General features: G+C 45.9%; 1 long non-coding RNA gene across 2 annotated transcripts in view; it reads left to right on the top strand.

Annotated features, from left to right (window-relative positions):
* The window catches only part of LOC118916672 (uncharacterized), a 39,303-nt gene extending 28,451 nt beyond the window's left edge, over positions 1–10,852 (top strand). For both annotated transcript variants that reach the window (XR_008994559.1, XR_008994560.1), the window contains exons 4-5: positions 3,743–3,885; positions 10,460–10,852. This is a non-coding gene — a long non-coding RNA (uncharacterized LOC118916672). The remainder of the gene's footprint in view (positions 1–3,742; positions 3,886–10,459) is intronic.
* The last annotated feature ends 4,198 nt before the right edge of the window (positions 10,853–15,050 follow it).

Consider the following 15,050-nt stretch of genomic DNA (forward strand, 5'->3'; position numbering starts at 1 on the left):
AAGGCTGCGGCTTAAGCCGTTAGTAGAGGAGGCTTCTGTCAAAGGAATTGCAACCAAAACGCCCCAGCTTGAGCGAGTCGTGAAAGCTAGGACATAAGGCAAGGGAAAGTACAAGACAGGTGAGCTCTAGACCCACCGCCACACCTGCAGGGCACCAGCGCCAGCTCATGACTAGGGAACACCTATGACGGCGTCATGCCCCCCACTCTGCCCCCACCCTGGCCTCATCCTGGTCCCCAGTCAAAGGTGGAAACCAGGTGATGAGAGAAGAGAGGCTGAAGAAGCCAGTCAGCCAGACCCCCTCCTCTGCAGACGTGAAGGCCGGAAGCAGGCCAGTACCGGGACAGGACAGGGAAATGCACGTCGTGTGACAGTGTGCAGTTTTGCTTGTATCCCAGCAAGGACGCTTTACAGCCGAAGGGAGACAGTGCCTGCAACTAAAGGACACCAGGACACTGACGCCTGCGGGGTTCTTCCTGGGGTCTGAACGTTCTGCTCGGCCCATCTAAGGGTAGTGGTCTGTCTACACCCTTGGGAGTTTCATGATCTTGATGCTTCTGAGGACGTCACAGTTCTTAGCGGGGTGATCCTCCACCTGAGTTGGTATGATGCTCACTCATGATTTGACTCAGGTCGGGGGTTTTTGGCTCAAGAACCACAGAAGTGACGCTGTTCTCATTCCGCTTCACGTGGCATGTGACGGACTGTCCACACCGATGTTTCCCTTGATCGTAGATTGCGGTGGTGTCTTCTAGGATTTCCCATGCTAAGCTGTTCTTTGCTCCTTTATCATCAGTACATTTTCATGAGGATAGTCTTTGAAAATAAGCAAGTGGTCTTCACGCTTTCATTTCCATACTTGCCACAATTCTTTTCTTCTGGCAAAACAAGATTTTGCAGGTTCAGAGCATCATTCTTGGTTCCAGCACTGAAGTCAACAGTTTCTCCAAAGGGCCTTAATTCTTCACAGTGGAAATGAGCCCCAGGCCCTTCATCGCCCCTGGGGTGCCACCCTTCTCAGTCTCCCGCAGTGGGCAGAGCTGGAGCACACACATCCCTAGGCACATCTGTATTTGTTTCTTTGTCTGGATGCAGATAGTGAAAACCTCGAGTTCACACCGGTGCGTCCATCTCCTGTCCAACACCATGAGAGCTGGTCTTCTGTCCCATTTTTGTGACTCGCTTCTCTGACAGTAAGGGAAGTGCAGTCCTGTTCATCTCTAAGACGTTCACTTTGTTGGTCCCTGTCCCTGTGTACTGCCAGTCTCCTGTCCTCCCCTATGCGAATGCCCTCCTCCACCTGCTTGGGCTCGTCCCCCAGGGAGGCTGCCCCTCTGATGAGTTCTTCCCACCGCTGAGGCTCTGACACCCCTGGGCAGAGGTCTTGCTGCCCTGTGTGTCCCACCGCTGTGCTCCGGCCCCGGGCACCCTCTCTGGGCCCCCACAGCCGCCCTTCTCCCCTGGTCTTGCTTCAGCCCACACAGTGGCCTTGGGCTTGGTGTTCGGCATGGAAGGGTGGGGTGGAGAAAGAAGAAGGCCTATTAAGCAGCTTTAAGTAGCAGAAGAAAAAAGAAATACAGGGCTTTCAATTCTGATTTGCTTGCCCTTCAAACAGCTCCCTAGTATTTCTTCCCTTGAACCTAAAGGGTCTCAGTTGGCTTAATCTAGTGAAGCGTGAAATAGCCATATGCCTTAATGGGTTTTATGGCTGATTTGAGGAACATAGGACACAGGTTTTTCTTAAAGAGGTGTTCAGATTGAAGAGGCTCACTCAAAGCATTAGTTACTTATTTCCAATTTTTCTGTAATGAGTAATGCTTCCATGGATATTCTTATAAGAAGAATCTGATAATTTCCCTAGGATAAACTTCTAGAATTGAAATAAATTGCTGGTTCAGAGAATGAATATTTTTAAAGATATATATGTATACAGTCATTCTTTAAATATTATTTAGATATTATTTAACACTGCAAACTGTTCTATCACACAAATGTAACACATTTAAAAATTAGCAATGTCTCCTGGGAAAACTGAAGGGCAGTTAATAAGATGTGTGGCCGTCCTAACAACACCACATTTCACATGTCACATGTGTTTCCTACCTCTGGATGAAATCTTGAGAGGCAGAGGTGAAAAAAAATTTTGATCACTATGAAATAACCCTTGGAACAATAGAACTGGTTGCTGCCTAAACCAGAAATACCCCCAAACCTTGTCCCAGCTCAACCTGCAGCTTTGGAGGAGATGCCACCCCATGGTTCCCTCCATGAGGAGCCCCCTAAGCCAGAAGTTATGGCACTATTTTTTAAGATATATAAGTTTCAAAATACCATTTTACTAATGTTGTAAATGACAGAAATACAAGCATGATGTATATAGGGACATAAAACAAACCCTCAACCAGCAAACCCACAGCACCGGAGGGGAAATGAGGTCCAGAGGAGGCTGAGCACCCCTTGACGTGCAAATGAACCAGGTAAAAGGCCTGATACTGAAACGTACAGTCACACTTAAGCCATCACCCAAACTGAAAAGCAGCCTCATTCAAAGAGGAACAGCTATGATATTTTTTTACAAAAATAAAAAGCAGGGACTGTCATTTAAGTCTTGTATACTCAGACTCTCTGATTAAGTGGGTTGCAACACCTCTTTGGAAGACAGAGCCCGCCTCCTGGAGCCATATTCCCATCTGGGCCATATTCACCCATCCCCTCCTCAACCGCGGTGCTGTGTAGCTTCCCTAGATGAGGAATGTCCACATATGACTTATCAGGAAAACTCATATGTTTCTATTTTGTTTTAATTTAAAATAGAACTAATGCGTAAAATGTAAGAATACAATCAGAGGAAGCAAGTCATAAATAACAGTGCCAACAGATGCTGGTAAGAATATAGAAAAGCTGAGAAGTAAGCATCGTGGAAAAAACTAATAAGAGCTCAAGCAGGCTATTTTGTGATTGGAAATGGGATATCAGTCAACTTGAACTTCTGCCATTGGTAGAGAAGACTGGAATCTTTTGACATAAAATCAGATTGGCCTGGATCTAAATTGTCACTGAATAAATCGCCTGTGACTGGACTCGGTTCTCATCCCCAGCTGGAGGCTTCAACTGGCCCCACCGATCTGCCTGCAGAGGGACGGCTGATCCTGTTTGACTTCAAGTTTCTCCATATTGCTTGGAAATGTTCGCTGCTCTATATTTTTGCCACATTTCTGCATTTTTTTTTTTTGGTAAACATAACTATGTATTATTGTAGATGTAGTTAGCTATTAATTTCTGACTCTTTGGCATTCGATTCATGATGGTTATAGAATCCACAGCCCTAGGAAAAGGTATCTTTCAGCACAGACCAGCTCCTGGCTGGAATTTCTATTATCAACGAATGAGATTAAGCCCACATTGAACTTGTATTTAGATAACCTTGTCACTTTCCATTACCCAATTCTAAACACTAATGAATAAGTAAAAGTCCCCATTGTCCTTCATGACTATGTGAATGTCAGGAAAATAAACAATGTCTACGCCAACTATGGCCATTATCACATTGCCTTCACCAGTAAATGGATTCTATTTAAACAAGATTGATAAACTCTCCTCAGATTTTCCATGGAATCCAAAATTATCACCCATGCTTCTCTTTTGCCATATAGGTAGGTTCAGCTCCTCTTATTGATTTAGACTTTGCAAATTTGATATTTCCATTCTCACAGATGAAACTACATTTTTCTTAACTCCACAGCACAGATGCCTGTGCAGAGCACAGCAGACTCTAGAAGCCAGGATGGCGTGTCACAGACGTGCGGGCTGCAAGACAGAGGCTAACGGTCGTACTGTAGTCACACCATTAAGCAGAATCACACCAGCCAGTCATGGCAGTCTCCGGTAAGCTCTGTGGGTATGTCTAGAAAAATCACCCTTCCAACAACCTGTATAACAGATCATAATCATCTCTGAATATTGAGAATGGCCAGATCATATCCAAAAAATATTTTAAAATAATGCAGTAGGTTTTTTTTTTTTTTTTTTTTAACATGCTCGATCAAAAGTCAGCAAACTAAAGCTTACAAACTAAATCCCAATTTTTGGTGCAGTCTATAAGCCACGAGTGGTTGGTGCATTTTTAAATGGTTGGAAAATATCCAAAGAAGAGGAATATTTCATGATACATGAAACTTCTTCAAAATTCATGTCTAATGTCCATAGCCAAAGTTTCATGGGTACACAGCCCTGCTCATTTGCTTTCGTATTGTCTTCGGCTGTGTTCAGGCTACAAATGCAGAGGGCTCCCACCGTAGCTGAATCAGCCTAGATAACACAACAAACTCTCTGAGACTGTCCCCATCAAGGCTTTGGCAAAAGGCATGTCTGATCACCGTTGTTTGTGTCTTTGTGATGACTTGAGTTACAGGACATGGCCCCTGGGCGGCTGTCTAATTACAGGAGTTCCTTTGTATTCTGACAGCTTAGAAAGTGTCACCAGGTGTTGCCACCTGCATGACCCACATATTCCTTCAGAGGGAACAATATGGTCAGGGGAGGGATAATAGTGGCTGCTTTCATCAGACACTGACTTTAAACCTTTTTCTTATGACCAATCATCTTATTGTAATCAGATGAATAGTTCATAAGGTCAAATCCATATTTGCCTCTTCGTTTTAGAGAATAGTAACTTCTGACTCACTAATCTTCCTCAGAGCTGCAGACACGCGCATGTATCTCTAGGGGGTTTGCAGGGCACACAGGTACTGCGAGCCTTCCAGCATCCCCCTGTGCGGGTGCATTCCCAGCTCACCTAAAGCCACGTGCCTGTGAAAAGGGAGAGGAGCTAGGCAGAGAGAGGCACGTATCTAGGCTATGATACATGGTCACGCTGTGGTTTATACTGAGAGATGTTTGGTCTGGCACAGAGCTCCTAAAACTCCAGGCATTTCCTAGGCCAAGAGAGTGGTAAAGGTGTCCTTTGTTACATTAATGAGGTAACTAAGGTGGGGCTGGTTGCCAGGGAAACCAACCAGAATAGAGGGTTGGAACTTTCAGTCCCACCCCCTGATTTTGGGGATGGCTGAGGGATTGGGACGTATCCCCTGGAATATGAATCCCTCACCAGTGGCCAATGATTGAATCAGCCATGCCTGTGTAATGATGCCTCCATAGCAACCCCACAGGACAGGGTACAGGGAATGTCCAGGTTGGTGAACCTGCGGAGATTCCAGGACAGTGGCGCTTTTGGAGAGGACATGGGGACTCTGTATCCTTTCTCCATCCCTTGCCCTCTGCATCTTGCAGTCTGGCTGTTCCTGAGTTATATATAGCCTTTCATACTAAATTGGTGATCTAGTAAGTAAAATGTTTCTCTGAGTTCTGTGAGCCACTCCAGCAAATCATTGGAACCCAAGGAAGGGGTTGTGGGAACCTCAGTTGATAGCTTGGTCAGGAAACAGCCTGGCCTGTGATTGGCAGCTGAGGTCGAGGGCAGTCTTGCGGGACCAGGCCCTTAACCTGTGGATACGACGCAGGCTCCAGGTAGGCAGTGTCAGAATTGAGCTGAATCATAGAACGTGGAACTGATGTTGCCGAGATTGCTGGGTGGGGTGGGGGAGACCCCCGGCCCGGCCACACACAAACATTAGTATTCGATGATGAGAGCTGCCTTTAATACATGCCACTGCCTGGGAAACAGCTTCGGGGGGCTCCACGCTTGAGGTGCAGGTGCCAAGAGCTCAACATACAAGAATTCACGGGGACGATTCACAGTCGCGTGTCAGTTCTTTATCCTTCTGTTGATGACCAATTTCTCACTGCTCCTATTTTGATGGATTCCATGTCTATTTACAATTTTATAAACTGCAGATGAGAAACAAAACAATAGCAAATTATCCCAGGGATCGCACCCCAACACACTTCTTAGCAGCCCAGGGCAGGAGGCGCTGGGTGGGGCCCGCACTGCCTCTGTGCGCCTTCGCTGGGCGGGAGGTCAAGGCCCTCCCAGCCTCAGTCATTAGATCTCATCCCCACTTTTTTTTTGGAACCCTGTGTTTTCTCTTCCACCCTCTGAGATCACATGACCCAGCTTTCTCCACTTCGGTCCGGCAGCCCTGGTGACGCCTGCAGGGCAGTGAGTATGTTCCTTCCAGCCATCAGTTCCTAGTTAAACATCCCCTTTCCTCCAGCTTGTCCTCGTAAAGCCTCCTTTACAGGTTCTCCTGCCACAATCCACTCTCCTTTGGACACGTTGCAGCCTGTCGCGTTGGTGGGGAGAAGCTCAGAACAGAAATCCCTCATATACTTCAGTGATGCCATTGACCATTTTGCCTAACTGCATATATGCCTTCTCAGCACCTGACTTTTTGGTAAAATGTTAAAAATGAACACAAAGCCTGATCACACGGGTGCCTTTTTGGCATGAAGTTCTTCCCCTGAACTCTGTTAATTGACTGAGGATTTGTGATCTCCCCACCCACAGTCTCCGCTCATATCCACTATGCTTCACTGATCTCTAAGCAGCATTAATGAGTAGGAGTCAACACTTATCACTGAATGCATATAGTTGATGCATTATGTACAGACTTGGAACTCATTTTTTCACTATTGCACAAAAACATGGTGCAAAATACAAACCAGTGTAAGAACAAAATTAATTATTTTCAAGCTACCTCATCGTGTGTTGCACATATCATATAAGTAAGAATAGATTAAGGAACAGAATTAGTGCATGATTACTTAGTGTGGAAGGAGCGAACACTGACAAATTCAATGCAAGTAAGATGCGCTGATTTCAAGACAAGTCACTATTGAAGGCCTCCAGGGATTAACTCTAACTGAATTTATTATGCCTGTTTGTTTTTGGCTGGGAAAATGAGGACAAACAGCAACTGCTCTGTTATTTCTGAATGGATTCCAATTTGGAAGAGTGTTTTAAGCACTACCAAAGAAAGGAACCTAGTATTTAAAAGGGAACAAGATAAGTTAAAAATACACATGGGAAATAACAAGGTAATTTTAGCCTGGATAATTCAAGTGAATGGATCTAGGCACCAGCAGTCCATATCACAGCCAGTCAGCAGGGGAGATACTTAGAAAGCTGTGAGTGACAGTGCTAGACATGACCCACTGGACTGCAAAGTAGACAGGAGCTTGCGGCTGGGGAGGAGGCACATGCAGTGTGACCTCCACCCTGGCCAAGGAGGCATCACGCTCTGAGGTGCATGTCATCCTCCCTCTGCCATACGGGAAGCCGGAGGACACTAAACAGACAGAATGAACTTTGTGCCATTCGGTGTACCTCAGTGACAGAGATGTGCAATAAAATTTGAGGGATACAGGGATGTGAATATCAAAGGAAGAGAAAAATTCACTCAGAAAACACTTTAAAGGAACAGGGGCCATGTGAACACTCTGGCCCCATACGTGGTGGAAAAGAAGTGAAAATATTTTTCAGAGTATGATTTTCCAAGAACACAGTAGTATTCTGTGAATCATTTCATTGCATGCAAACGGTGGATTCAGACTCAGAGCATAAGTGATTTGCATTCCCACCTGTAGATGTGATGATTCTACCTGGAAATATTGGGAAGATATAAACAGGAAGGAGGGAAATGGGTTGAGTCTGTGGATAGGCAGAGTCAGGGCTTGAAATTCAGAAACAGCATCATATAGGGAATGCTTGTGTTTCAAGTTACGTGGTTTCAGTATCCTGCCTTATTTCAAATACGTGGCAGTTTATTCCCATTTCCTCTATACCACAAGGCGTGAGGTGTAATATCACTGGACAGATGGCCTCAATGGCCCCCGATGCCAATGCTGGGGATTCCCTGCCCAACTGTAACACTAATGTCCTTCCGGATTTTAATAACACCTGCCACCCAGTGGACTCATGACCCTCCTTAAGGTTCATTACCTACAATATTTCCATTACGTTGGTGGTCTGTTTTGTTATTCTCTGCAAAGGGAAGAATCATATTAGGGGTGTGCAAATTGACTAATATTATAATTCAAATTAGTTAATTAAAAAAAATCTTGTATAACAATTGGGCTCACAATTCCCTACACATTGGTGCAGTGTATCTAATTACCATATTAATTTTTACTGAACCGCACCTTGACAATTAATGTATTTAAGGAAGGTGAACTCTAAATGGACTTTACCCTTCACACATAAGCAAAAAGTAATGTCTTCCCGTGTATTCACAGTGGATGTGAAATGTTCCTCATGAGCTCTTTGTTCACGTACAGGGGAATTGATAAGGTCTATGAATGTACTCTCTCACTATTTCCTAGAAACCTGGTTCTCTCCATGGAAGGTCATCTTCTTGGAACCGAGAGCCCAGCAAATGGGGCTCCCTGGGTTCCTCACCTGGTGGTTTTTAATGGGATAGCAGATCCATGGATTCATGGCACAAAAACATGACCACAGAGGATTCAGAGGGCAGCTCCACCTCCACACCCCCTCATGCCCTCTGGCAACTGCGCTTTTCCTTTGCCCATACCTTCTACTGCCTATATCACCCTTCCTCCAAAAACCCTGGGGCTTCGTCCTTCTCACGTTCAGCATAGCCCATGATTGGATAGTGAGTATATTACTAATGTTTATATTTGTTTTGAACAGATATGTTAAAACCATATCCATATTCCACTGAGATGACTAATGTTAGGTTCTCACAGCCTTAAATATTAATGTGTGTGTGTATTACCTTTATCTAAAAGGTATATAACCAACTGGTCACATCCATTTCACTGAAAGGGTAAAAAGTGACCTTGAGTCTTTGGTTTTGTCTCTTTTACAAATGCGACTTGGTGAGCTGAGGGTTGGTTGGACGGCATTGCTGGCAGGCAGGCAGGACTGGATTTGTTTCCTTAACGGTTCCCAGTGACACAGCAAGACAATAAAAAGCAGTAGAAAGGGCAGCTAACACGTGCATGTCGTTCCCCATACCAGGCATAGTGATGGACTCCTTGCCCCTATTAGGGGAACCCTAGGAAGTGGGGCCTGTGACGGAGAGCCGGGTCTTTCTAAGTGCGTGGCCCTGGGCACCGTGTGGGTCTCACACCCACTCGTCCCCCGCTAGGAGTGAAAGGAGGCACCCTGCATTCGGTGACTCCACAAAGGCAAGCTTGGCCTCGGCCGCTCCCCACCTCTGTCAGCTGAGAAGAAAGGCTTCTGTGTTTCCCAAATCAAAAATATTTGACTAGTTTATCCATTTAGATAAAATCTGGTCACATGGTGTGTTTCTACAGTGTACCCTATGCAACCCGGGAGCTGCCACACTTGATTCTTGCCCTGTGGGCGCACACATACACACGCACACACATTTTCCTCGGTACATCTTGCTAAATGAACCGGATGCTTCTTCCTTATGCAGATTTGTACCTTCCTAAGGATGATGGGACTCATGAATTGCCCGTGCTGGTAGATCATTTATAGGAACTAACCAACCATTGGCTCACAGGCTTCCAACAGTTGATCTTTTTCAGAATCATTGGTGTCAGAGAACTAATGGTTTGATAATCATATTTAGTTCTAAATTTTCACAAATTAAGACACTTTAGATGTATTCTTTCCTCATTTTGTGTATCTTGAGAAATGCAATTTATAATTTTTCTCATGAAAAGTATTTTGCTTCTTTATATTGGTTAGCAGTGTTTGTGCTTGACACCCAGTTCATAGCTCTCATCCTGCCAGGAAGCGAAGAGTGACAATTGCTCCAGATTCTTCATTTCTGCTTCATTTCACAGGATCACAAATTCTCCATCTGTCTCCTTGAAACAGTGTTTCAGGACACCTCCTACTGGTATCACCATAGCATTTATTACCAGGAATGAAAGTGGGGTACTAGAAATAATGAACATCACTTGCATTATTTTGCACTTAAATTTCCTTAATATCTTAATTCGTCTGCCAAATGTATTTAAATAATGCTTTATATCTTATCCTGCTAAAGTAAAAAAACATATGGACTACTTTTTAATATTTTCTTCATCTGCTAATAGATTACTGAAAGCAAATTCTTCCCCATGTAGTCTTTTACTCCCCATACCTGAGTGAATCTGCTCATACTAGTTTTTTTATACTTGATATTTTACTTAAAGAATTATAAAAGCAGCTAATTTTAGTTGATAAACTTCAGTTGAATGCAAATGCTCAACTTAGAATTAAATCAACGAAAGAAGGTATTTGAACAAAAAACAGAACTCCCAAGTGATTTTAACCTTGAGTTATTTTTACAGTTAAAAGGAATAGGTGAAAACTCATTTCACTGTGATAATATGAAAAGCTGTTTTCAATGTAATGTTGACAAACGCTAATATGTTTAAAAAGCAATAGCAAGTCCTTATTGGCTGTGGAGGTCAGTCTCCAAGCTGACCCTATTGGGCACAGAACGCCCTCCTCTCTCTCTCCCTGTTTCTGTCTGTCTGTCCCTCTCTCTCTCTTCCTCTCTGTCTCCTCCTCCTCTCTCAGGCCACTCAACCCAGGGGAAGCCAGCTGCCATGTTGTGAGTACCCTCTGGCAGCCATGGTGGGACTTGCACAGCAAGAAACAGAGATCTCTGGCCAAAGCTGGTGAGGAATCCAACCCCAGGAATGAGCTGAGCAGCAGGTCCTCCAGCCTAGTTGAGACTTGAGAGGACTGTCCTGTCAGCTGCAGCCTCACAAGAGACCCTGAGTTAAAACCACCTGCTTTGGCTGCTGCTGGGCACATGACGCTCAGAAACTATGTGGGATAATAAAGATTGTTTTAAGCTGTAAAGATTCTGGAGTAATTGTTACACAGCTGTGGATAACCAGTATATGCCCAATATTATTGTGAACAGAAAATAAAAAGAATAGAATCATATCCAGATAAAACTATCACAAGGAAGGGCTTTTATGCTCTTTATTTAGGGTTGTCCATTTTTATTATTAAGTAACAGTTAAAGCAAGAATAAACATTAATTATCTTAAAAAATTAAAGATATTTGATGTAGATATAATCATATCTATGATTTAGACAGAATTTTCTTCATTATCCCAGAACTCATCTGCAAGTCTTTTAATCTGTCTTACCTGTTTAACTTTATTTCCTACCACTTCTCAGTAGAGTTTAGGATCTAGCCAGACTTGATCCTGTATCCAAAGATAATAAGTCTTCAGTAGTATGTCCTCACTTCTTCATCCCACCATATAAAACCCTAACTTATCTTCAAAATACTGTTGAAACCCCACCCTGCTCGCCTTATGGAGAGCTCCCTTCTTGGACTAGATTACTCAAGTTGGCAATAGTTGCAAATCTCACTAGTTTATATGCCTTTCATTTAGTATGTGTCCATTCTGATTTCTCTTTAAGGAGATGAATTCATAAAATGCAAGGATTCCAAGAGCACTGAATGTACGTGATTCATGTAATTAAATTCTGGTGGAGCAAAGTGATGACCACACAATAAACACATACCCTTGGGGCTTTGTGGTTTACTAGCAACTTTCATAAATATCATCTCCTGGAGCCTCACAAACCATTCAGCTAAGACACTGTTAGAGGCTAAATTGTGTACCGCTCAAAATTTGGATGTTGAACCCTAATCCGCAGGACCTCAGAATGGGACTGACTTGAAGAAAGGCCTTCAAGGGGGTGATTAAGGCATGATGAGGTCATGTGGGGGGCCCCCATCCAATCTGGAGCTCTTATAAGAAGAGGAGACCAGGACATGGACACACACATGCAGGGACACCTACTTGAGGCCAAGTGGGAGAGCGGCCGTCTGCTGGCCAAGGAGAGGGTCCTCCTGTGGGCACCCTGATCTCACACTCTCATCCTCCAGAACTGTGAGAAAACAAATCTGTCATTTCAGCCACCTGGTCTGCGGTGCTTTCTTACAGCCCCACAGAAGCCCAGCAAACAGACATTTCCACAGAGACAGGCTCAGGCCCCTGATGGAGGAGCGGGTTGACACCGAGTCCAGAGCCTCTGACTCCCGACAGCCCTCGGGCCACTTGAGCACTTCCAGCTCTAGAAACAGAAATGTATTAAGTAAATTCTGCCTTTATTTTACAGTCTTGACTTAATGTTAAAAGGGTTCACCATGTATGTCCTTTCAAGAGGGTAGGTCAGGTCAGTTAGAGCCAAGCACTGTTCACAGTGAAATAAGTTAAGATTTAAAGACAAGCAGATTCTCTAGGGCTGTGGTGATCTTTGAGGACAGTCGAGGTGAAAAATATCCACAGTGTGTGTGTTTTCATGTGGGAAAAGCATATTTAACATCACTGACCTATCTTCCACTCGGCTCCTTACTGCTGATTATTCTAATGCAGATTAATGAAAAGCAATCTATTTGGAACATTAAGAGAAGACAGCAAGGTTCTATGAGGTTCCGTGGCAAGATGGCTGGTGTTTGTGTGGGGAGGAGGATGAAATGAGACTGGAAAACGCATCAAGCTGGATGATGAGTACATGGGATTCATCTTACTATTGCGTATTATTTTATGTGTGACGTTTTCTCTAAATGTAAGAATAAGGGAAAAACTCTCCAGAAATTGGCCCTCAAGTTTCTGACTTGAATATTTGGTTATAGCTGAATCACCAGTTTCCTGACAGACACAGATACGAAGGGATGATGCAGCACCTGCTTGTTTACTGAGGCAAGAAGGGAGACTCGCGGCTTTTATCTCCTGCCTGGACCTACTGGGCAGACTATTTCATGGCCTTTTTCTTCAATGATAAACTGTTTTTCTTGGAAGAATCCAGAGTCCTTCTCAGAGACTTACCCTCTTCAACGTAGACCCGGACTGTGAAGTACAATGAGCTGACTGGAAGCGAGACAGGGGCAACGAGAAAATAAATCGCCTGCAAAAGGAGTTAAGGACTAGGGAGGCTGACTCGGCCTGAGCACAGGACTCTGGGCAGAGGATTTGGGATTTGGGGGGCCTGGGCACCAGCATCTGGGCGGGGATGGCCGTCTTTGCCCCTGCCCCTGGGGACAGTCGTTTCTGCAAACATGACAGTAATGGATGGGAAACCCACCCGTGGATGACAAAGGCCAAGCCTGGAGACCAGGGAACAAGTTCAGCTTCTCAAAAGGGAAGTAGGCTGAGGTGGGAAGGAAGACAGAACCACGGCCGCGTGTCTGGGTGCCGTGGCTCGTCAGCCTGGTCCCTTTCCCGCCTCAGCCTGCCCTGTGCCTTCCAGACCTGATGCTCGTCCTGCCTGTGGCCATATTCCCCCCGGACATACTGCGGTGTTTGCTGCCCACCGCCTCTCCATCATGCAGCTTTCGGAACAGCCTTCTCGGCCCCGCTCCAGCGTGTTTGCTGACATCACCAGTACTGCTGGGAGTGTTGCTTACGCTGAGAGCAGGACTAGCGAAAGTGGACAAAAGGAAAGCAGGGCTGAGGTCGTCAGCCTGACACAATAATTGAATAGATGCTCAAATAAAAAGGTGGCCACAGAGGGACACAGATTTAGAGACAGAAGCAGAGACACATGTAGAGGGTCACAGGGCCAGGCAGCCAGGGGCTTAGGGTTAGACAGGAGAACAGCCTCGGGACCTGTTCTTGAGGCGGGACCAACCCCTGGCGTTCACTTTCAAGTCACTCCTTAGTCGCTGCACCCAGTAAGGAAGGGCTTCCTCTGTTTAAAAGGCCAGGAATGAGGCAGACAGCTCTGCTCTACTTGACCTCGCATCGAAGGAGAAGGGCGTCAGTATTCTTCCAGCTTGGGAGCAGACATTTCTCTTTCTATTGCCAGCTTGCAAAGAAAGCTTCTCTCTGATTCATTTATAATTTCATGTGTTTCTCAAAAATATGTCAAACAGCTAGTGTGTGCCAGGCACTGAGGCTACAGCAGTGAGCTAGATAGAGTCTATGTCTTCAAGGAGTTTCCCATCTAGTGAGATGCGCAAGGAAATAAACAATTTCTGTGCAAAATTATTGACTGGGAAATTGCACTGAACTTGAGATAAGTTGGTAAGAGGAAATAGTTGTGCTAAAGGGTATTCCAAGTTATTGCAGTGCTCTGTGCCGTACACTGAGTGATAAGCAGCTGAAAGCACTTAGCATGCGCTTAGGTCACGAGTTTAGCCTGGTCTCAGCTGGGCGTTTCTCCTTACCTGAGCTTGCCCTGCTCCCATCTGGAGGGAAGTGGCTGTGGCCAACCAGGGTGGCCCCAGCTGGATGGACGCTTTTCTGCTCCATGTGTCTCTTGTCCTGCAGTGGGAAGGCCTGGGCACATGCTCATGGTGGTGGCAGGCGAAGAGAGCAAGGCCCAACCACTGAGCCCTTCAAACCTCTGCTTGCATTGCTTTGCTAAACACCACGAGCCAACCAAGCCACGTGGCCGAGCAGGGTGTGAGCAGGAGGCTGTCCTAGAGCTGCAGGCTCAGGCCCTGGAGCCATGTGGCTGCCACCGCCCTGGGGGCAGCACATCTGCCTCCATCTTGGTCTCGCATCAGCTCCTGGAATGGAGAAAGGTGTTCAGTTAAGTGGCCAATGAACAGGGTATTTGAAAGTATCCCAAGGAAGCAGATGCAGATCTAGGCAGCAGGGTGGCCGCACTTTACGGCCCAGGACAGCCTAGGATGTGTCACTTAAGCCGCAGTATCACCCGGGGAGGTTCCGATTCCCTCCTGACTGTGCTGACTGCCCCTTTGCCACACAGCCCTCCCCAGCGCTGGGCTTGGCTCCACGTCAGATCAGGAAGAGCAAAGGGTCCCACGGTGCAGGTGGACTGGGTGGTGGGCAGAAAGGGCGGCTCACGGTCCCGAGGGTGCGTCCCGTCGCTTGCTCACCCTGTGGTGTCTTCAGATCATGCAGGGGCCGTGCTGAGAATTATACAAATGACAACCCATCCTCTGGGACCAAGAAACACTGCCACGGCAATACCAAACTAAACGGGTGTCCTGGAACGCAGGCAGCCCCGAATTGTCTGCAGACCCCATGATTAGCACCAAGGAGGCAGAAAATGAGAGGGCCTCAGCAAGGAGCCGTCAGGGGAGCAGACGGCCCTTTGCTCCTTAGAGAGACGCCCATCAGATCAGCGCTCTGCAGAGGGGGTGCAGGTCGCTGCCCGAGGCCCCCCAGTC

This window comes from Manis pentadactyla, chromosome 17 (genome assembly GCF_030020395.1).
Source record: "Manis pentadactyla isolate mManPen7 chromosome 17, mManPen7.hap1, whole genome shotgun sequence".
NCBI classification, from domain to species: domain Eukaryota; kingdom Metazoa; phylum Chordata; class Mammalia; order Pholidota; family Manidae; genus Manis; species Manis pentadactyla.